The following is a 22,088-nucleotide window of genomic DNA, read 5'->3' as shown; positions in this document are numbered from 1 at the left end:
AAACTGTGACCAGTAGTCTTTGCTCTTGACACCCTAAACAACAATTTACTTGCCCTCTAATCTGTCAGCTTATACACAGCATGCTAAATTTCCCTTCGAGTTCGGACAGAATTTAGTTTGTCATGTACAGAGGAGGAAAATGAGGTTGCAATTGGTCTCCCTGAGATGACAGTAGGAGGCATCGCTCCCTTTAGGACAGGAATGGAAGTTTTGTTTTTATAGCTTAGTTTTCAACTGTATTATTGATAGGTTCAATTCTGTTCACAGGAACCAGAGGTCTCCCGAGAACCTCGAAGATCACCAGCAACACAAGTTGGGCTCATTCTGAGCTAATTCTTCACAGAAGAAGATGCGAGCTGCCACGCTGGTATGCAGTAAGTACATTCCCAGTGTCTGTCACCTAAGCAGGGTGTAATGGACTTGCTATGGGCTGAATTCCAAAGTGCATGCGAGATGGGATGCAGGTCAGCTGAGAGTCAAGAGATGCGCCTCTCATGATGGATGGACCATCAACCAGGCCACCACTGAAAATGGACAGTGACCAAGGGAGACGACTTCATGTTTCTTTTTCAATCTTTTTGACTGAGGGACTCAGTCAAGAAAGAGAAAAATCTCCCCCTTCACCATGCCCATTAGCTCTACATTTATCTTTTAGACTTTTTTTAAAAACTTTGGAAGTCAGAAGTGTGGCCACTAGAGGGCAGCATGAATTTAGGAAAAAGCAGGAGCTTTTTTTTTTTTTTTTTTTTTTTTTTTTTAAAGGAAGCAACTATTCTGCAAGGGCCATTAAAGCCACACTGTGCTTGTGGTCACCAATTATAGGTTCTGTAATGATCAATATGTCATGTTTACCCCATCTGAGCTGAAGGCTGTCTGAGAATGTGGCTACTTAGAGGCCTCCCCCATAAATACTTTTTGATCTCTTCTGCCTCAGTTTCAGAAAGTGATTTTCTTTACTGTGAGTGGTCCTAATTAAATTCATAAATGTAAAGCAGATACAAGTTAATAAACTGCCCTCCTCCCCCCTAAGAAAAGACATCCAATGTCATGGAGTTGCTAGCATTGTCATTTTGCTTTTCTAAAGTTAAAAATCAGATCAATAGGACTGAAGGGGATGGCTTGCCTGTTAAGGCATATGCCTGCAAAGCCAAAGGACCCATGTGTCTAAGAGTTCGTTTGCAGTGGCTGGAGGCCCTGGCGCACTCATTCTCTCTCTCCATCATATATAAATGTATAAAACTTAGATCAATACACTCAAATTGTGGCTCTATCCCTCTGAGGCATTCCTTGCCTAAAACCCACTCTGTATCTTCCCTCTCAAATGGTCAGTGAAGCAAGTAACATGGTTCACCCCCCTTTTATCTGACGTTTCCTCAGTGCAGCAGTCATGGGGTTGACTAGCCACTGGGGGAAGGTTGTGACCCAGTTAATTAAAGTATTAACTCATGGCTAATTAGAAACTTTGATTGTGTGTGTATACACACACACACATATATACAATTTGTTTGGGTTGCAAGGAGGGAGAGAGAAAGTATAGGTGCACCAAGGCCTTTTGTCTCTGCAAACAACTCCAAGAGAATTAAAGCTGGACTGGCAGCCTGTGAGACCACTTTTAACCACCAAGTCATCTCCCTGCCCCTGCAACTCAGATTTTTAGATACTGTTCAATGAGCAGAAGGCCACTCAATCCACCACAGTGACAACCGAGTGTTTCCGGGGAGGAAGCAAGCTTATCTGAGGTGATGAAACTGAATTGAATGTTGCTCAAGGTCTTCGGTTCACATGAACTCTAAAAGAACTGAGGCAACAGCTTTCCCACTGAAACCTAGGGAATACCATAATTATACAGTAAGATTGTCTTATTTATTTGAGAGAAAGAATGGGTGCACAAAGGAATTCCAGACACATGTGCATCTGGCTTACGTGGGTCCCTAGGCTTTGCAGGCAAGCATGCTAACTGCTAAGCCATCCCCAAGAGCAGTCAGAAAAGAAATAGTATTAAAATAATTAAATACCAGGAAAGTGTTAGGTAGAGCTCTTGCCTAGCATGTGTGAAGTCCTGGGTTTTAACCCAAGAGCAAGGGGAAAAAAAGGCTTAAATCTATAAGATATGATGGTTATATTAACAGGAGAAAATAAGATACTTCTAGGGACCAGTAGACTAGAAATGAACCTGCATACCCTGACTTACATAAAGTATACAGGAGGAAAATATGTCCAGAATGTCTTTCTTTAGGCTGCTGCTAAACTGACAGAACCTTCTATGAGCAGCGGGGGTCTTCCTGCAGAGTGTGATCAGGAGCGTTGGCAGAAATTCACTTTGGAGCTCAGATATGTGCTTATTAGAAAGCACACATCAAAAGCAGGGGAAATATCCACAGTTCTTTCTGCTTCCATAGGCTGAAAGTTCTCAGGAGAGTCATTGGAAATAAAGACAAGTTGCTTAAAAAAAAAAAAATTCAAGCTATAAAAAAGAAACTGAAATAAAATTAAGTAGACCCAGAAACAACTGGGTTTTCCATAATTCAAACTCTGTAAGAACTAGAGAAAGGGTTTTCTGCTTAGACGCAATGGCCCAACATCCCTCCATCAGAACCCAAACAATAGTCCAGGTGCTGGAGATGCCATCATCTTTCCCTCAGTCTGGATGGCAAATGCTGATGTGAGACCTAATTACAATACAAAAGTATCCAAAAGTTTACTGTTGCACAATTGAAATTCTATTGCCAACTATTTTCAATGGCTTCTCCACTCCAAAAAATATACATGTGTGTGCATATATCAATGGAAGAAACTGTATATCACAAATAATATAGCTCACATTGTTCTTATCAATTTCTACTACTTTATTTAAAGTATACTACAAGGGTCTTCATTAAGCTTAGCCTCATTAACAGTAAACAAAGGCACCAGAGTCTTTCTAGCAATATTAAGAAAGGTATATATTTTTTTCATGTCAATGAAACAGTCTCAGTCAGAGGGCGACATTAGTGGCAGTAGGTGGTACCAGGTGCTATCTGTCGCTGGTACGTACCACTTTGATGGCTCGGGATATTACCTGTTTTATTTGGCTAGCTTGGATTTCTCAGGATTCACCCCGTGGTGAGTTAACATGCCTCCCTCCACATGGGGGGGGGGTGGAATTGCCCACGGGCCAATGTGAGCCTCGCACCTAATGGAATACATCTGGCTCTGACAGTTTGATGCCCAGCTCTGAGCCACATTCGGCAACACAAATTAACAGCATAGCCATTGCCCACGCTGAGCAGGAAGTAATAACCTACCTGCTACTTGGCCAAAATCTCATTATAAGCCATTACGGTAATTGAGGGCCAAGACTGTGGATATCACACTCCCCATGTGCCAGTTCAGGAGAAGAAAGACTCAGAGTGAATTCTGTCACCATGTCCTGGGCCGTGCAACCACTTCTATTCTGTCCTGAATCCCACATAACCGCTCCTTTGGGGGAGGGGGGAGCAATCGCAAAGGAACTCAGACTACTGTGTGAGTACTGAACTTCAAATGACAGGGAGCAGAGACTCACCCCTGCGAGAAGACAGAGATGCTCTAGAATGAGTTCCGGAAGGCCAGCCCTCTCTAAGTCTCTGTCTAGGGATAGACAGTGATGGATGGAGTGGCGGGGAAGACAGGAGAAGTCCTATCAATCAATCACTAAGCCAATTCCTCAACCTGATTTTTTTTTTTTTTTTGGTACCATAAAAATGGTTCTGTTCATTGTACTAATGAGAACCGTTTTCAATCAACTTTTCTTGGAGAGAATTAATTGAAAATGTATTAAGCTATCTTTAGATTCTCCCTTTTAAGCCTCCTTCCTATAGGCCCATGTGCTACAGGCTCCGTTCTCCCAAGAGGTCGTCAAGCTTAGAAGGAGGAAGCCGCGAGTGACGGTTACTCTTGTCAACCTGATGGATGGTAGGAAAGCACACTCGGCTGGGCTGGGGGAGACCTGCCCTGCATGTGGGCCTCGTGATGCCAGCAACGGGGCCCAGTGAAAGAAAAGTAAAACCCGGTGACACATGAGACACCCTTTTTCTGTGGCCCAGCATGGTGGGAGCTGCTTGACTCTGTCACACCTTCCCTGCGACACTGAAAACCTTGAGCCCAAATAAACCCTTTCTCCAGCAGTTTATTGTCACCACGAAGGGCAGGCTAGTGCACTATGGATTGAAACCCACAAAACAAACCTTCTCATAGATCTCTGCTATAGTGACAGAACTCACACACTCCATACACAGATCAAGGACACCCAACTCTCACCACAGCAGCAAGCTTGTCCACGTTCTAAAAAGAACCCTGGTTTTAGACAGATAGATAGATAGATCTTCTCCAGATACCAGTAGTGTGAATTAACCTTCCTAGACATACTAAAGTTACCACTTCATGTACCCCAGGTGTCGCATTGGCATTGTAGCTGTTATTAGAGGGTAGGAGTAAACACTGGGGTGGTGGAGATGCCTTGTGGGCATAAAGAGCCACTTCTGTGCACCCTGAGACGGTCTGCCCATCACATCTACCCCAGCCTCATTTCTCCTCTTCACCCAGAGGGTTAAGCACAGTCAGGGGCCTAGAAAATGGCTGAAGTCGGTACAAGCAAGGCCTTCCCTATAACTAGATCCTTCAGGAAAAAACAAATTAATCAACAGTGAGCTGAAGTGGGTTTAATGATTGCATTCTGCATACAATCAGCTTTTCCCTTTTCAAGGGCCATCAATATGTCAGGGGAAGACATATCTGAAGGATATAGCTCTTAACATCAAGGTTATCTATTCTCCACAAGGCTCCCACTCCTTGCCCGGCTGATACTCCGCTGCCTGTGTCTAACATTTTCATCAACTCCGCAATCAATCAAGGTAATAATGTTGTGCAAAAAATCAATTAACAACGCAATTAAACTTTCCTTATTATCTCAAAGGGCTGAAATAATACCTAAAGGGAAGATAGACTCGCTGAATGCAGACATGCATAATCCAATGTGAAAGTGAATTATGAGGCGAGGCAGATGTGGGCAGGAGCGGCTGCTGTTATTTTCCAGGGGTTATATCTCATCACAGCAGTGTCTCCATCAGCCCCAATCCCAGACCCTAAAATTCCAAATTACTTTTAAGAAATATATGATGTGTAATCCCCATTTCATATTCTCTTTTAAAGATAACCCCTCCCCTCCAAAAAAATTGAACAGCCATATTATTCAGAGAAAAAAAATGATCTTTCAACAAGAACATAAAATATAAAAGCTATAATAACATTTACATCTGTATAGCACACATCTCTGTAAATGCAGGTCATCTATTATACATAATCTGCACTGCCTAAAAGGCCCAGGATGCAATACAACATTTAAACCCCAAACATGTAAATGCGCAAATTCCTACTGGAAGGACGTGGCTTCTGCCCACCTTGGAAGCCCCGCTTAAACATTAACACACATCGAATGAAACTTCACGCCAGCAGGAATGCCTGGGAGATTCCCGGGAACGCGCCGAGTCAAGGAAACAGATCTAGAGATCTGAACTTGAGCCACAGACAGTTACCTGAATCTTCCCCCTCCAATGTTGTTAGGGGTGTTCCCTGGCCAGCCTTATAGCAGGGGTGAATTTCCACAGGAAGTCATGTAGGCATTGTGTTCGAAATATATTCCTCAACTACAAAATCTTTTTCTTTTTTTCAGTCACTCACTTGTAGCAAGGATCTACCTTAAGCACAGTATGGGCATGAGAATGAGACCCGAGTGCAAATTTAATCAACAGTAAAACAAGATGACTATGCACACACACACACACACACACACACACACACACACTCTCTCATTCTGTCATTTCTTCACGCATGCAGGGTAGCTGATAAAATACTTGGGGTACAGATTTTTCAACAGAGGGTTTGGACAGGTTCAGCGACTCTTACCACCATCTATCCCCTGACCGTAAGGAACATAATTAATATGTTTTCATTTCCAATAACTATATCACTCCTGCTGTGTGTTTGATTCTGCTGACGATGGGGTGGGGTGGGTTTTCAATGATGTGTGAGCACGTCTGTTCCCGTTCGTTCCCTGCTCTGGTTTATGTGTTATTCATGACTCGCATTACAGACATGGCTGATACACAGATGTAAATGTTATTAAATCTTTTGTGTTTTAGAGGCTTTGTGAAAGGCTTCTTTGTTTTTCAAGTAATTATCTTAACCACCAAAAATAGCCAGTAATGCATGACAATGTCTTGGGAATTTTTTTATTTTCCTCCTACTGAATTTCCTGAAGAAGGGTTTTCCCCTCCTACCACCATCCTTTCATAAAAATAAAAGCATGGCATAAGTTGGCAGATGAGAGAGTTATGTCCTTACACTGAAGATCAGCGTCAAGAAGTGAGGGGATGTGCGCATGTGAGCGGATGAGCGTGTACTTTGTGTGTGTTCTGTGTCAATGCTGACTTTGTTTTGCCAAATCAGACCCCAACCCCCACCCCCGATTCTTCATTCCCCGTCAAAGCTGAACTTTCTTCACCACATCTTGCTCTCTGACATAAATTTTAATCTGTTTCCACTTTGCTCCATTCTCTTCTCATTTCTCAGGATTTCTGCAGAAATGGGGCAGAGGATGAAACCCCTTCACACGGACAGCACTTCATCAGCCTGGGCCTCTCCCTGGCTCACTCTTCTCTGTTGGTTTTAAATTTAAACAGTGCTCCGAGGCTAAGCGGTGCACCTCCAGAACCCAGCTGGCTAGACTGAAGGAGTCGGGAAGGCAGAGCCGCCCGCTGCTTCAGCCGGGACATTAGTGGCTCAACATGGAAGCCCTCTGCGCAGAGACGCTTGGCCCTCAGCCCAGCGTGGGCCAGGCTGGTCCTTACTGGCTCTGCCTGAGCTCTCCTAGACTCACAAGACAATGATGTCCACTCAGGGAAAGAAGGTGGAGCCAAAAGACCCAGGTGGAGCCCGTTGTCCCTTAGTGATAACTTACAGAACTTGTACTGTCTCTGTGGGCCTCAGGTTCCAGAAAGTTCTGGAGAAGTACTTCCCACAGAGTCTTAGCCCTGCAGATGGTCCCTTCTGCACTTTCTCACTCACATCATTGACACGCTTGTCCCCTTTTTGTGGTTAATCCTGCTTTCCTTCCAAAGCATCGTGGCCCTTATGTCCCCTCTTACCTTCCTTAGAGCATTGACTCCAACAAAATCAAAACACTGCATCCTCTGCCCCCACCTGACCTGCCTGCCATATCTTCTCTAAGAAGCAGTTCCCAGCTCCATCTGAGGCTATTTTTCTTTTCAAACAATAGATATTATCAAATAGATCTAATAGAATTTAAAGCCAAAATTAGTAAGTAGGAAAACTGCATGTGCCAGGCACAATAACTGATATATTTAAAAAACAAAAAAGTGGGAGAGACACTCTATTCAAGCACTCCTTAGCCAGAAAGGGAGGTGACTTGTCAAATAAAGTCAACTGTGATAAAAGCAGCAATAATAGAGTTACATACAAATGTTATACAAACACAGAAAAGGATGAGTTATGTTGTAGGGGGTGAGGAGGTGGGCAGAAAGCGTGCCATGAAGACATTTTACTTGCAACGTGTTCCTTTTCTGGTTGTGTAATACTCAAATGAAATACGGGTCTCTAGCAACAAGTTAAACAACATAGAAGGGCACCAACGACACTCTGTACTTTCTCCTTTCAAGTGGCCCACGAAGCAACACACATACACTAAAGTCACCATGAACAACAGAACACACTTGGGCTGGAGAGATGGCTTAGCGGTTAAGCGCTTGCCTGTGAATCCTAAGGACCTCGGTTCGAGGCTCGATTCCCCAGGACCCATGTTAGCCAGCTGCACAAGGGGGGGGGGCGCATGCCTATGGCATTTGTTTGCAGTGGCTGGAGGACCTGGCGCACCTATTCTCTCTCTCCCTCATTCTCTGTCTGTCGCTCATAAATAAGTAAAAATAACAAAACAAAACATCATTTTTTTAAAAAAAGAATAGAACACTCCTGCCAAGGCTCAGGGACTGTTGCAGAAGAGGGGGTGCAAAGATTTTAAGAGCCACAGGGTGGGTGAAAACATCCTGAGGTGCAGCCCTAAATTCCCAACTGTGAACACCAAGAACCCTACTGAGGAGGGGCTCTCAGGGAATTGGAGGGGGCAGTGAAGGAATACTATATATATATATATATATATATATATACACATACACACATATACATACATACACACACACACACACACAAAATTTTTTTTAAAAGCATTTCAGTAAGGGAGGGTGATGGGAGGTGAATGTGATCATGGTGTACTTTTAATATTTATGGAAGCTGTCAATAAAAAATTAACTTAAAAAATGACAAAAAGACATTTATGAATATTGATATTGTGACTCCCAGGATATTGAGGTAAGAAGCAAAAAATAATACAAAAAGGCTGGGAAGATGGTGCCATGGCTTAAGGCACTTGTCTGTAAACTCTGCCGACCTAGGTTCGATTCCTAAGCCACCCACACAGGCTGAATAGAAAATGTAGAGCAAGCATCTGGTGTTCACTTACAGTGGCAGTAGGCACTGGCACGCCAAGAAAATAAAAATTTTAAACCATATAAAATCATGGTGCACACTCTCAAAAAAAGCTTAAGAATTTATTATAGACTAATAAGAATGTGTTGTGGGTGGGTAGAAACAGGGAGATCAGATAGAACCAAGACTCATAAAAGTCTCTTTTTGTAATTGCATAGTACACAATATATATATATATATATATATATATATATATATATATATATATATATATATATATATTCTTTTATTTTTACATAATATCATCATACTTATATATAACATATTTGTATATGTTATATATACTATATATAAATTAACTAAATGAAGTCTACAAAGAAGGTTGAGCAGTTAAAACCAGCCAGCCTTCCTGTGTCTGATTCCTCAGTACCCATGTAAACCCTTGAAGCCAGTGCCAAGGCAAGTGGGGGCAAAGGAAATGGACCAAGTGAACTTTGAACATTTCATCGTGTCAGAAGCAGGAAAAGAATATACAGTGTTGAAGAGGGGATTCTCTGGTCAAATTTGGCATGACTCAAATATCAAGAAGAAAAATGATAGTAGCTATTTAATGCACTAAATACAAAAACCATGAGAATTCATCAAACAAGGACTCTTTGACAAATTAATGCAAAGGAAGAGAGAAAATTCTTAAAGAATGACAGATAGTATAGAAAGAATAGCCAAGTCAGAAAAATAACCATAAGGCAATGCTGTAATTCAGACAATTATATCAATGAATGTTGTGATTATTGGGTGAAAGGTTACTGGGAAAAAGAATTGTCACATAACCTTAGGCTGTCACTCTCTGGATTAATTACTAGTTACAACGAAGGAACATAGACTTTAAATTTTTTTTTATTTATTTGAGAGACTGATACTATGGGCTAGTCAGGGTCCCCTGCCACTGCAGATGAACTCTAGATGCAAGCACCACTTTGTGCATCTGGATTTACATGTGTGCTGGGGAATAGAACTCAGGCTGTCAGGCTTTGCAAGGAAGCACTGTTAACCATTGGTCCATCTCTCCAGCCTGAAACACAGTCTTTTTGAGGCTGGCCATATAGTGGTCATTGCATGAAGCGAAAGGTGAATCATCTCATTGCCAACAAAAACATGATGAAATACCACGGACCTCAGAACAGGACTTTACGGAAACACATACAACGCCACCCATGTTTGCCAAGATGCGAAGGCCGAGTCAAGCCACAAGAGAGCAGCAGTTAAACACCTCCTACAGCAAAAGTGACCAGAGCTTTTTTTTTTTTTTTGGGGGGGGGGCGGCGGGGAAAGAAATCCTAAATGTCATGAAAAAGTAAAAGTTGAGTTCTAGTTCAGTGGTTCATCAGGGAGCTTGGTCACCTTAAGAACCACTGCCCTAAAAGTGAAACAACCTAATTGTTTGTAACACGTAAACTTCTTTCTCCTCACTAATACATACATATATACATATGTACACACACACATATTTAATATATAATTAAAAAAATAAGCCTTGTCATGAACTTTCTCACATAGCTTCTGCTAAATTTTTTTATGTTGCTACCCCCCAAATTATAAATAAGTACGGATTTTCATGGGCAACTAGAAATCTGCTACTATACCTAAACTGATTTTTCTTTGCATATTCAGCTTTCACATGAAACAGCATGTCTGTAAGGCGAGGATGGGATGGCACGCACAGTACACACTGCTGCACGGAGGTTTCGGCCAGACATAGCCTGGCACAGAGCCTGGGGAAGGGAAACAGGAGGACACTCCCTCCTTTGAGGCACCGAGGCCCAGAGGAAACCAACACCACCTCTCACCCTGGCATGAATGGAACCAGCGTCTAAGCCACAACAGTTGCAGTGCCCCCTGCTGCCCACAGATGAGCACTATACCTTCACTATCCAGGTGAGCTGGACCTGAAGCCCCTTCAAATCTTCAAAGCACTGGGTCTTTCCCTTTACATACCCGAATTTAAAAGAATACATTTTCCATCAACTCTACAGACTATCTTTTCAGCTTCCCTCACCCCCCTTCTCTGCCTCTCTGCACTCTGGTCACAGGGATCCACCTGGTTTTCCTTGTCCCCCAACAACCGGCCTGGGTAATTTTCTGCTTGCCTCTGCTTCATAGTTTGGGGTAACTTCTCACTTCAGCTACATGGGTGATTTTCCTCTGGTCTCTGAATCTACCCTGCGCGTATTTCCCTTACACTCCAGCTGTTCCACTCGGGTTCTTTCTCCAACTCTGAGCCTGTTACCTGTGTGGTTTCTCTGACCTCGGGGTAGCCATGGGTGTGACTCCCTTTACTACTCATTTCTCACCTGAATTTCTTGTCTTTGCTCTGGAATTTTCCCTCTGCTCTTCGTCCTTAATCCATCAGCATTTGTGCTCTGAACTTTCTTCATCGGGGAGGCTCGGGGCGGAGGCTGTGTCCCCCTACACGGGCGCCTAGGTTTTGTCTCCCGTGCTTGCTGCTCCGCTCCAGCCTTTCCCTGAGAAACCTCCATTTCTTTAAGTGGATCTCCTGAACTCTGTGTGCTTTCCACATGAGCACGTGTGTCCTACCGCCCACGCGCTTGTGGCTCTGCGCTAGCCTTCGCCCTAGACCCCAGTTTCCCTTAAGTCAACCCCACAATTTGTGATTTCCCCCTAAATAAACCTAATAATCCATAACTTAGCCTTCTTGGGTTGATTTTTATCAATTCTTTGTGAAAAATAGGACAGGACCCAAAACTGGTGTACATAAACTCTGGGGACCCCTTCAGAATCCCCAAATCTTACATCACTGCCACAAAATTCAATACTCTGGATTCACAGGTTAATCAGTGAAGGAGTGCACTAGATTCCAAGCTCCAGCGGGCAGGAGGCCAAATTTGCCCACTAAAGTTCCTCAAGGGCCTGGCACTGATTCCAACATATAGTGAACAGCAACTCTATGTGAATAAATGATTATTTTGAAATCTGAAATTAAACTTTGTTCTTTAAATTGACCATATGCTTCTAATAAGCATATTCCTGGAGCCAAAAGTCTTGATGACACAGCCATGTTAGAATAATTCTGATCATCCAGGCTGTGCCTAAATACTTAAATATACTTAAGTCATTGATAATGCCAATGGTAATGCCACATTAGAGCTATGTTTCAGGATCAAACAGTAATAAGCAAATCAATTAAATACCATCTAGTTTAAAAATAGAAGACACTAGCTAGAGAGATGGCTTAGCAGTTAAGGTGCTTGCCTGCAAAACCAAAGGACGCAGGTTTGATTCCATAGGACCCACATAAACCAGATGTACAAGGTGGCACATGTGTCTGGATTTCCTTTGCAGCAGCTGGAGGCCCTGATGCACCCATTCTCTCTCTCTCTCTCTCTTTTTCTCTCTCTGTAGATAAATAAAATTTTCAAAAGTAAAAAAATAAATAAATAAAAGTCAGTGGCCAAAATTTAAAGATCCTAATTTCTTAAAAGCCTCTACTAATTAATGAAGGCAATGAATCTACAAGCTGGTGGATGATAACAGATGTTCTTTGAGGCAAACTTGGGTGTGAAAGCAACTAACTCCACGTCCACTACAAGTGCAACAGCATAAGAACAGATCTTAAGACAACAAGGGTCTAGGTTCAACTTAGGTGAGAAAAGGTATTCATGGATTTATACAAAGACCATTCCTCATGCTATCCAGAGGTTAGGGAATCCAGTGGAACCTGGTTTTATCAGAAGATTCAGGTGGCCTGGCATGATCCAACACACTTAGGGGAAATCGTGAGTAATCATGATGAATTAATTTGATAAAAAATTCCCCAATGCCATGTTTATAACTTTCTTATTGGTCCTGGTATTCTCATATTTGTTTTCCCCTTCTCCTGCCTTTATCAAGAAATGCTTTTTCTTGGTTTGTTACTGGGCTCTATGGCTCCCTTTCAAAGGTCACTTCTCTTTAGAAGAGATGTTCATTTATGATTATGATGAGGAAAATAATTAATTCAATGAACAACAACAAAACAACAACAAAAAATACAACCAACATGAAGTAATAATTGGTTCAGGGTAAAACCAACTCCATAGGAAAATTATAACAAGCATGTCAACTGCTTCTGAGAAACACGTAAATAGAAAACCCATGATAACTAAAGCAATGAAAACTTTGTCATTCATTCTTTAGATTTTGGGTCCCTGATCAAAACAATGAACTACTGAAGAGAAGTCCCAGTGCAAATGTTCCTTCACCTTAAATTTACCCATGATTCCCCACAGCCAGATTGTCTCCAGTTGTCTCTTCATGTGCTCTGCTTTGCTTTATCACATCCCCTTACACATGGCCACCGCAGCACAGCCCGGCATTTTCTTATTACTCTCACTAACATATAATTTACTTGAATTAGGGGACACTTTCTTGATCACCTTAGAATCCACAATCCCTATACACACTTCCTGGAATTCAGAATGTGGTTGAAATGTTTTCTGGGATGAACAAAGAAGGAATGTAAGAATAAATAAAACTTTCTCTATTTACTCAACAGAAGGCCTAGGAAGTCATGAGAAGCATTTATCATCAAGCTGTGAAAGCCCCAATGGTTCTCTAATGGCCACAGTGAATAAATTCAGGAGTCTAAAGAGGTGAAATTTGCCTTTTAAAAATAAAAGTCTAATCCAGCTATGGTGGTGCACACCTTTAATCCCAGCACTCACTAGGCAGAGGTAGAAGTATTGATGGGAATTCAAGGCCACTCTGAGACTATGTAGTAAATTCTGGGTCAGCCTTGGTTATCTCAAAACACCAAAATAAAATAAAAATAAAAGTCAAGCACTATGGAAGAAACCCCATACCTATTAAGGAAACTGAATTCATAGCTCACCATTAACCTAAGATAATGTCTCCAATTTCTGGGGTGGAAAGTTCATCTAGAAATTTGCAAATAGTGATATTAATTCTAGACAAACTTTTCTAGAAGAGCTCAGAAATGATACATATGTATAATAAGAAAATTAAACTGCAGAACATTCTGTATGAAACGAACCTACAAGAAAAACTCTCTAACAAAATATTAGCATATATGATTTAGTAATATTTGAGTATAATAAATTGTGACCACATAGTTTTTCCTAGAGATGCAAGGTTGGTTCAATATTCAAAAGTACACTGAACTCACTAATTGAAGAAAATGCAAACATGCCAATTAGTGTAGAAAAGTGGACAAAATTCAAAGTTTATCCATTCATGATAAAACTACTCAATGATGTATGACAAAACAAACAAGTAACAGAAAAGGAAACTGACCAAGTTCATTTCCAAAAACCCGTCATTAAATCATATCCGATAATGAAAGACTGAACTCTTTCCCTCCATTATGAACTGGATAGAAATCCCACTTTTAATCCCATTACTCAGCGCACACATCCCCATTATGAACTTACAGTCTTGTGTGTTGCAGGGACAGACTGGCATGCCATCACACCACCCACCCTCGGGGAGACCTGTCACAGTGCCTGACAGCTCCAGCACTGAGTCCAGCTTCTCACATGAGGGACAGCACCTGGCAGATTCCCATGGACCAGAGCAGGACACCCAACAGCTCCATGCTGCAGGGATGGAAGAGGAGGAGTGGGGATTTTCCTACACCCAAGAGAAGACAAAGATCTCTGTACCCAAACATAGCCTAGCAAATCCTTAGATTATCTTAATAGTGACCTTCAAAAAAGAAATGTTCCTTTCTGAGGGTTCTTTTTGCCTATTTCTCTTCTGCCTCAGGTTAAAGACCAAAGCAGAAAACTGATTAACTCCCAGAAGCCCGGCCCTCCATAGTACCAGTTACTAATTGAGTCATCTGTGCAGGGATCTATGAGATGCTATATATTGCCTCATTGAAGCTCCAGGCCCACTAGAAAGGCTTCATTAACTCCAGTGCTGAGACTAAGAAAGTGACAACATGGGCTGGAGAGATGGCTTAGCAGTTAAGGTGCTTGCCTGCAAAGCCTAAGGACCCAGGTTCGATTCCCCAGTCCCCATGTGAGCCAGATGTACAAGGTGGTGCATGTGTCTGGAGTTTGTTTGCAGGGGCTAGAGGCCCTGGTGTGTCCATTCTCTCCCTCCCTCCCTCTCTCTCTCTCTCTCCCTTCCTCTCTCTCTCATGCTTGCCTATAAAGTCTGCTGTTCCAGCTTCAATGCCCTGTGCCCACATGAAGCCAGATACACAAAGTGGCATAGACAACTGGAGATCATCCACAGCAGGAAGAGGCCCTGGCACACCCATATTCCTTTTGTCTCTCTGTCCCTCCTCCCCTCTATCAAATAACAAATAAACAAAAATAACCAAAAAACATGAGAGGGGAAAACTGTGGTTATTTTCTAGTTCCACTCACTTCAAATTCTGTGTTCCTTCTTTCTTCCAAAGTTTAATGTAGGCATCTGTGACCCCGAGAAGAATGCAAAACACAGCATTCCTGTAAATTCAAGTTTTCAAGAAGGCTGCATTTAATTTTGTTAAATGTTCAAAGTAATTTGCTAGCTGAAAAAGGCAAATCCTTTCTGTGAAAATGAGGCAATTTCATGCAATCAGATCTTAGCAGGGTCCTTCTCATCCCCCACCCCCTTATCACCTGGCTAACTCCTGAGCAGCCTATGGAAGCCATGCGAGAAGTCTTTTAGGTGGACCATCTCATCATTTGATCCTCCAAACTCTCTTATGAAGTAACTAGTATTATTGCTGCCCTTCCTTTCTTTTACAGATGGCCTATAAAATGGATGGATCTAAACAAAATTCAAATCCATGAATCGTTGGGGTCGTGTTTACATTCTCCCCGGGGCCTGCAAAACCCATTTATGATGCAGTTTATGAAAACTCTTGCCCTTGGTTTGTATTCCCTCTTCCAGCATTCCTCCAAGCATCCATCTATCACAACTCTGGCTAGTCCTGTTGGGTTTTGATCCATGGAAAGAAAGGTCAGTCTAGAAAAGAGTCAAGGGTATTTCCAAAATCCAGTTGTCCTGTTGGGTCTTCCTGCATACAAGGAGAAAGAGTCTCCAGGGAGACTTAAATGGCACAGCCCATACTAATGTGGGTTAGACTAATGTCTAACCATGGCCACATCTTCATCATCTCGTGGTTGTGGCCAACACACATGCCTGATCTTCCTAGAAAGTAGCAGCACCTTATAATGGCCAGTCAGCCCTTGAGCTTGGCTTTCCAAGATGTTCTCTTCACAAAGTAATTAGAAACAGTAATGTCAAACCAATCATCAAGTCTCCTCACTAGAGAATTTCCCCATGTCTACGCAGGAGACATATCCAAGAAAATGAATCAGAATGCTCTCTCACATTGGCTGAGATGCCCTGCCAACACCCAAGGAACAATGGGGCACGTTTAGACCGCAGAGGGGACTAGTCTGCAGCACCAGAGGCCCTTCGTCACACTATCAGATAATCAAGAGCTTCTGGCTCTCACCGAGGGATGAGCTGCATCAGGCCTCGTTTCTGATGTTGGACATCTGAATTTTTAACCTGTTGATAGCCGTTCTTGGGAACCAATCCCGTAGACTTGAGAGTTAGCTAACTATGTTCAAACTTCTTGGTGTCTCACTATATCTGCCTATAAAATGAGGACGTCTGTCGCGTCTCATTGCCAAGTTTAAATGCGATGTGGCATACAAAGACCTCTGATTACTTGAGAGGATCACTTGGTTCCCTTCACTTTGATTTGTCTCCTTAAAATTACATTTTCAGGGGCTGAGGTGATGGCACAATGGGTAAAAAGTGCTTGTCACACAAGCGTGAGGACCTGAGTTTGCATTCCTAGTACCCACATCAAAAAGCTGGACAAGAGAACCAGAGTCTCCAGAGAAAACAACACTAAAGCAGATCTCTGTCTTGCCTATCAAGGCCCAGGGAGCATCGTGGAAGAGAGGAGGAAAGATTGTAAGAGCCTTGCGGGGGGGGGGGGGGGCGAATAGCCCGAGACACCATGTTTCTCCCATCCCAGCAGAGACTGACAGGCCTCTTGGTCCCCACAGTGAATACCAGCAACCCCAGTGAAGACTCTCAGCAGAATTGGGACAGGGGAGAAGGGGTCTATGTGAGTTGTTTTTTTTTTTTTCTTTTGGCTTTTTGAGGTAGGGTCTCACTCCAGTCCAGGCTGACCTGGAATTCACTATGTAGTCTCAGGGTGGCCTTGAACTCACAGAGATCCTCCTACCTTTTCCTCCCAAGTGCTGGGATTAAAGGCGTGCGCCACCATACCTGGCTCATGTGTGCAATCTTTCTATTTAAAAAATGTGGAAAAAAAAGCTAGACATGGTATCACATATCTGTAATACCAGTACTGAGGAGGCAGAGGTAGGGTATCTCTGGAGCCACTGGCTGTCTAGTCTTGCCAAGTCAGTGAGCTCCATGGTTCAGCGAAAGACCCTGTGTCACAGATAAGGTGGAGGTTCTGGAAAGATAGTTCAGTGGATAACAATGCTTCTCACACAAGCGTGAGGGGGTGGGTGTTGGACTGACTGAATTTAATTCCCCAGCCTGCGCAGAAACTTTTGGGTATAATCAAACATATCTATATTCCCTGCCCTGTGGGGAGCAGAGACTGGAGACTCACGGAGGCTTCAAAATGGCAAACTCTGTAATTAGTGACAGACATCTCAAAGAAACATGTGGATGACTAATGGAGGTGGACACCGACAGTTTATCTCTGGCCTTTGCTCATGTGCATCGGGCACACACATGTGTACACACACACACACACACACACACACACACACACACAGAATAATAAGGTGGAGAGCAACGGAGGAAGACACCCAACATTCCTCTCTGTCCTCCGGTGCATGTGCCCCTGGATTCACATACACATGTCAATAAAAGACGTTAGAGCCACATGTTGGGACGTTATGCACAGACACATTGCCTCTTCCCCATAACTGATGGCTACCCCCACAATGCACAACCCACATTCCCCAACGAGGAGGGTCTCTGCAGAGGGGGAGGACAGGGAAGAGGCTAATGATGGTACCCACATGACTGCATACACTATGTACATAACAAAAAAATACATACACTGTGTACATAATAAAAAAAATTAAAAAATAAATAAATGTTACATTTTTGTACTGCACTTAGCCTCTCCAAAAGAATTTCACAGCCCATTATCCCCTAAAAGGCAGTGAACTTTTCATCATGCCTAGTTCAAGGAGGAGAAAGAGGGTCCCAGGAGGTGCCCAAGGCTCACTGGGTACACCAAGCTCAGGTGGTGGCAGTGGTGCGTATGGCACAGTACTGTTAAGGTTCTAGAGACTTCTTTGGTGTCACTAGCACAGCAATCTTGTGTAGTAGTCAGATCCACGCTGTTGGGATGAACCTCCAGGTCAGGCACAGTTTATGGGGAGGAACAGGATTAATTTCAGGCTTACAGACCCAGGGGAAGTTCCATAATGGTGGAAAAAGGTGGCCTAGGTCACAGATCCAAATGTAGAGAAAGGCCACTATCAGTGTCACCAACAACAAAGCAACAGGGAACCCAGGCAGAGTTCAGTGTGTACAGCTTAGGCTAGAAATCAGACCCACCCTCATGGGCACCTTAGAGCTGAACCCTAGGATCTGTGCCCAGTGACACCTCCTCCAGCTAATTGGCTAGAGACAAGCTTTTCAATGAAATCGCCTGAGTCTATTGGGAGATACACATTCAAACTACCCCACCTTGGTTATAGCTAGCCTGCTATTGAGTGCCTGAGTTGGAGTTAAAATTTGAAAGTGGAACCTGTCACCCAGTGCCTGTAGTGCCTTTTTGATCTTACACACAGAACCCCTATGCTATGAGCCCAGTAATGGTGCCTTGGTCTTCTTAACTTCCTGCTACTTGGAATAGGGAAGTAAAGGCTGTCACAGCAGCAATGGTACTATGACCACAGGAAATTACAACCAGTCAACTGGAAGGTAGAACAAAATCCCAAGAAGCCTGGTTTTCTGGTGATAGCACACCAGCTCTGGACTGCCCACACCCGGGGTTCATATGACATGGGACTGTCTAGTCAAAGCCACTGTTACTGGGCCATTTGTCATGGGTAAGTCTTCCTAAGCAATACAAACACTATCTCCATCATTATTGTTTCTATTACCACTACTTTCCACAAAGACCATAGTGTTATTTGGTGCTTTGCTAACTTTTTTTTCTTATTTCATATACATGCCCATTGTAATAAAAATAAAGTCTAAATAAAGGTGACGGAGATAGACACAGAGAACACTCAACTCCTACCAAGCCAGATATCCAGAGACACAGATGCTCCCAAGACCTCATCACTGAAGTAGACCTAAAATGAACCCAACATGGCTCGGGGAAATTTGGGGAAGAGGTGGTGGAAAGATTGTTAGAGCCACATGTTGGGTCACTATGCACAGAGACATTGCCTTTTCCCCATAACTGACGGCCACCCCCACAATGCACAACCCACATTCCCCAACCAGGAGGGTCCCCAAGGAGCGGGGAGGGCATGGAGGGTAACAATGGTACCAACATGACTGTATACACACTGTGTACATAACTAATAATTAAAAAAAGTAAACTGGAACCATGTATAATTCCACTATCTAGTACAACCCATATTTTGCTGTTCTTTCTAGTCTTTTTCCTATCCATATGTTGTAAACAAAGGTGAGTTTCCATATTTTTATTGGTTTATTACTTAATTATTTCCCTAACATAGTAAGCACCAAACATCTTTTGAAGCTATATGATATATTTTATAGACATATTGTAATTTGCTTATTTTTTTCTATTCAGCTGGATGACTGATTTTTTTAATTTTATAGACACAGTTATAGAAAATATTCTTGAATATAGAGATTTTGTTCATGTATTCCCACACCTTTGCTTAACATCTACTTTGAAAGGCAGCAGTTACCAACTCAACAGATCTAAACATCGTCTACTCTCAGTGCATAGGACCAAAATGCTCTTCAAAAACAATGAATATTTTCTATTTTAACTGATATAAGGATAATACTAAGGAATAAAAGCCTTAAACAAAATCATGAATACACCCAACCCACACAACAGTACCAGGCATGATGACTTCATTGTCTTTCATAGTTTAATAAGGTTGTTTAACATTTAGTTGTTATTCAGGGTAAACACTGTCCAGATTTATCACCACTTGGAGTCCTACTGTGGCGAATATGTCTGTATGTCTCCCGCATTGACAGTCAAATGGATCACAGGATATACTTGGTATGGTTTCCCCGCAAAGATAAGGTTATTTAACAATTGCATATCTGAGACGGCCTGAGAAAGTTTGCTGTTTAAGCATTAAGGTTATTTAATAAGTTGCAGGGTGTTAGTTCTTGAACATTGGCCATTCTTGGATAGTTACAGTAATTAAAGCCAATACTCAACACACTTCTAGCAACTGGGTGTTTGGGGCTTAGGAGATGGCTCAGCAAGTTCAGATGAGCTTACCACTTACACATGAGGACCTCAAAGGGCAATTCCCCCGAACTCACGTAAAAATGCTGGCTGTGCCCATATACATCTGTAATCCAAGTCTGCTGGGGATGGGTATTTACTGGGGCTTGCTGGGGGACAGATGCTCCAGGAATTCAAGGAAATATACAGGTGAGCGATGAGAGAAGGACATACAGTATTCTCCTTTGGCCTCTGTACTTATGTGCATGGAGTTATCACATCACACACACACAGTACAAAACACAACAACAAAATTCCCATCTGAGCGTCACCATCAGAATCGCCCTTCGAGGCACATAGTGCTGCTCTCCTTTACTGAGGGCGCTAAGGCAATATACTGCAAGGAGGCTGAAGTGTGAGTCTCTACTCGGTGTCTCCGGTACAGAATGAAAACATGCTAGATATTTTAGGGAAATGTCAGGAGTGGAAATACACGGCCTTGGCTCCCCCAAGTTCAAGGTGGCCACGTACACAGCTTGAAACACAGCAAGTTGTGGGTATTGCCAGTGAATGCCATGAACGCATATGCTGTGGAGCCATCGTTCCCGTCGCCCCGGCAAGGAAGGCAGATCGCCTCCTTTGACTGCGCTCACATGGATCGAACTGGAGGAGCTGCCGTGGGAATCTGGGCCGTGAGACACCAGAACCCACCTTCTGATCCACTTTGCGTGAAAGCTCTGATGACTGCACACAAAATAATAAAAGACGGCCTTGCTTCACATACCAAGTCACATACGTAACTGTCAAAGAGATTGACGCAGTGTATGCTGCCCCCTCAGATGATACCGTGCCCACCACAACCTGGACTTCACTCCCCTTCACTGAGGAGCCAGAATGGTGGCTTAGGAAATGGGCGCCACACAAAAAGCCTAGGATGGAATCCGACAAAGGCCAGTTCAAATCCCAGCTCCCCCACTTCACGGTGTGAAGGGAGCCAACGTGCCTTACTCACGAGTATGATGGAAAGGTAATGTATGTTGCCGTAGGGGAAGCACCGGGCAACATTTCTTGCCTTTTTGTAGGAACACAGTAAACGTCCCTTACGTTCCGCAGCTGGCACAGTGGACTGGAAGCAGTCTATCCTGATTTCCTCTCCGACAAGAGTGTGAAAACTGAAACCCTCCATTCGCCAGCCTTGCCCTGATAGGGTCTGGGGCAGTGAGCAATAGATGCACGACATTAGGAAGCTGTCTATTCAGAATAGTAAGGGGATGGGCTGGAGAGATGGCTTAGAGGTTGAGCACTTGCCCGTGATGCCTAAGGACCCGGGTTCGAGGCTCAATTCCCCAGGACCCACATAAGCCAGATACACAAGGGGGCGCACACATCTGGAGTTCATTTGCAGTGGCTGGAAGCCCTGGTACACCATTCTCTCTCTCTCTATCTGCCTCTTTCTTTCTCTCTGTCACTCTCACATAAATAAGTAAAAATGAACAATAAATAAATAAAGGCGTGTGTCACCACGCCCAGTGCCGCTCCAGTTAAAAAAAAAAATAGAAAGGGAATGGCTCGCAGGGAAAGGCCTTCCCTCCTCCTTGCACCCAGGACACCGCAATGCCATCGTGTGTGACCACTGTCGTTCCCAGAGCACGGAGATGGGCTCCACCTGCCAAGCGCCACGCGACAGGAAGAACAGAACTGCTGACCTGCTTTTCCAGGCTCTGCAGCCGTTCCCGTTTTGTCTGCCTCCGTGCTTCCGTGTAAGGAAAATAGAGTTGCTGTGTGCAAGGTACCATGGGTCTCCTTTCTGCTGCCTATGCCGGCGTATATTTCTATCACACCTGCCTTCATTGCCTTTGTCTGAGGTTCTTTTGTTCCTGTGGTCTGTAGACTACAATCACATCTGAGGGCCCCACTGTCCTGTCCATGACCATAAGGCCATGGTTGACTTTCATTCTTTGCTTCTCAGTGTGTGTGTGGTGTGCCTGCGTGGCAGGATGCATGTTCATCCATGCTGGGCACACGTGTGGGGAGGCACACATGTATGTGCAGATATATGTGGGGGTCATGTGTGTGCGTATGTGTGTGGTGTGCGTGCATGTGTAGGTTACCGATCGGCATCAAGGGTCTTTCTCAATGGCTCTGCACT

The 22,088-nt window shown here is 43.4% G+C and overlaps 1 protein-coding gene and 1 long non-coding RNA gene across 2 annotated transcripts in view; one reads left to right on the top strand and one right to left on the bottom strand.

Moving 5' to 3' along the window:
• The window catches only part of LOC123455737, a 58,720-nt gene extending 44,167 nt beyond the window's left edge, over positions 1 to 14,553 (top strand). Inside the window, exons 2-5 of the long non-coding RNA XR_006634108.1 lie at positions 268 to 374; positions 4,799 to 4,871; positions 10,189 to 10,452; positions 13,982 to 14,553. This is a non-coding gene — a long non-coding RNA (uncharacterized LOC123455737). The remainder of the gene's footprint in view (positions 1 to 267; positions 375 to 4,798; positions 4,872 to 10,188; positions 10,453 to 13,981) is intronic.
• The window catches only part of Lrmda (leucine rich melanocyte differentiation associated), a 1,121,019-nt gene that overhangs the window by 7,107 nt on the left and 1,091,824 nt on the right, over positions 1 to 22,088 (bottom strand). The window lies entirely within an intron of this gene.

This window comes from Jaculus jaculus, chromosome 18, assembly GCF_020740685.1.
Source record: "Jaculus jaculus isolate mJacJac1 chromosome 18, mJacJac1.mat.Y.cur, whole genome shotgun sequence".
In the NCBI taxonomy this organism is placed as follows: domain Eukaryota; kingdom Metazoa; phylum Chordata; class Mammalia; order Rodentia; family Dipodidae; genus Jaculus; species Jaculus jaculus.
This window is presented reverse-complemented; position numbering and strand designations above follow the sequence as displayed.